Here is a 2555-nt window from a genome sequence, read left to right as displayed (position 1 = left end):
TAAAATTAAGACATATACATGAAAACACTGAAATTTTTAAAAAGTACACATAAAAACAGGTAAATGAGAAAAAAAAATACATAAATAAACTGAATGAAATTTCAATTTAGTCACCAAAAAAAAAAAGAATTAAAATTTCAATGTATACATCAAAGATGGCTAATGATAGACAAAACTAACCTGCCATTAAAAAAGTTCTGTTTCCGTTAAGTTTAGTATATACGTGGCCATTAATACAATGAGTTGGCACTCCTTATCATTGTTTAAGGTATCTAATGTGAAAAATCAACAAAATATTATTATTAAAAGGTAGAGCGTCGCTTTTTGAGCCCTAACTTGGTTGAACCCTAATTTTGCAAAATTCTCCAGAAGTAGCAACTAGGATGGGAGGTTGAAGGCATGTTTAGAAGTTTGAGGATTGGAAGATAGTACCTTCACGGAAAAACACCTTAAGTGACAATGGGAGATCATCCACTGGAGCTGCGTTGAAGAGAAAGAAGAAAAAATAAAAAAAACCCCTTTCAATGGTGGCAAATGCTACCATGACGTTGAGGTGATGTTGTTAAAGTCGCAAACAGTGGAGAATCTAAATAGATGATTCTTTTGTTGTCCTTTGTATAAGGTATGCGTCTGCAATTTAGTTTCAAATTGTGTTTATTGAAAGTCTTCCTTTTATACTCATGTCTTATTCTGTTCATCTTCAATAAATTAGAAACCTGAGTTGAGATGTGAGTATTTCGTCTAGCTTGATAAAATCCAAGATCAGTACAGAGACAAAGCGACTTTACATACTAATTTATTGCAACATTCACTTTCTAGGAGATAAAATTCTATTTCGATAGAATTAGATGATAAAATTGTGAAATTGATGTTGAACTTGAACACTAGGATGAGACATGAAAATAGTGACTTAGGAAGTTGATAATTGAATGTATATTGGAATGATTATTTGGGATTCTGCTTAAAAAAAATGACACTCTATCCTTTAATAATTACATTTTATTGATTTTAAAATAAACAAAATTGTTATTTTTCACATCAGATACCTTAAACATTGAAAGGATTACCAACTTATCATTTTAATGGCCACATATACACTAAACTTAATAGAAACAGAGCCCATCTAACAGCAGATTAGTGTTGTCCATCGTTGGTTATCTTTGGTGTGTACATTGAAATTTCGAGTATGCACTTTTTAATTTTCATATTGCAGAAAGAGTGGTATTTTCCACCGTTATTTGAGCGTTGTGTTATCCGTGAGTGTGGAAAGCGACTGATAACAAATCGAAGGGTTCGATTTATCTCACCAGAAATTGGAGGGTCGGTATTGAGTCAAAACAAACCCTCAGATTTGTGTATGGTGGAGAACAATCGAATGGCTGCGCTTGAAAACGTGGAGATCGGACGAACGAGATTGAGTCCCCAAAACCCACCCTCAGTTTTGTGACCATGAATAATGGACGACCAGGGTTGAATCTGAGCAGATGGATGGTGAAGGAGTGCTTTGCAAATCTAAGGATCAGTTTTGTGATAAAATACAGTTGTCGTGCATGTAGTCTCTTCTGTGGAGTGTGAGGCTCCTCTCTTTTTTCTCTCCCTCGCCACTGATCCCTCACAAAACGTTATAAAATCGTCCTTTTCTACTTCAATTATATTTTTTGACCAAATTACCCTTCATTATTAATAAAAATAATATTAAAAAAAAAAGAGCAAACCCCCACCCCACCAACTCCCCAGCATCTCTTCAGTCTCTCTACCCATCCCTCCTCCATTCCCCTTCCTTCTACTCTTCACCATCACCCTCTTCTTCTCACCTTCGCCGTGGCAATTACCACTGCCGGAGGACACCCACCCTCCTCCCCTTCCTCTTCTCACTCTTCTCCAATCCCCTTCCAGCTTCTCACTCTTCTTCATTTTACCAGGCAGACAGAACATAGCAAAAGGTAGAAGCAAAAAATTAAATTAACAGCAACATAGCCATCACCTCTTCTCCTTCGCACCTCCTCACTCTCCCTTTCCTCACCACCATCACCATTGCCACTATAGCCATTCATTACTCACAACACTTTTTTTTTCCACCAACAACAATAGTCCCAAATAAATTAATAGCAACATTCACAAAATAAATCAACAAAAAATTCAGATTAAATAATAATTCAATAATCATCAACTACAATTTTAGTTTTTAGATCTAAAAATAGCAAAACAATAGAAATTAAAAAAATTAAAAAATCACAAGCAGAAGTATAAACTCAAGTAGAAGCAAAAGTTCAAGCAGAAGCAGAAGAAGAAGAGGCAGAAGAAGAAGCAGAGGCAGTCATAGAAGAAGAAGCAGCACTGGCGGGTCCCCTCCCGATGACGACATGACGTCGGCGGCAAACCCTAGAAACAAATAATTAGGGAAATTAAAAAAGAAGTATAAACTCAAGTAGAAGCAAAAGTTCAAGCAGAAGCAGAAGAAGAAGAGGCAGAAGAAGAAGCAGAGGCAGTCATAGAAGAAGAAGCAGCACTGGCGGGTCCCCTCCCGATGACGACATGACGTCCATGACGTCGGC

The sequence above is a fragment of the Arachis ipaensis genome, chromosome B09, assembly GCF_000816755.2.
Source record: "Arachis ipaensis cultivar K30076 chromosome B09, Araip1.1, whole genome shotgun sequence".
Lineage (NCBI taxonomy): Eukaryota > Viridiplantae > Streptophyta > Magnoliopsida > Fabales > Fabaceae > Arachis > Arachis ipaensis.
The sequence above is the reverse complement of the archived record's forward strand: the minus strand, read 5'-3'. Positions refer to the sequence as shown.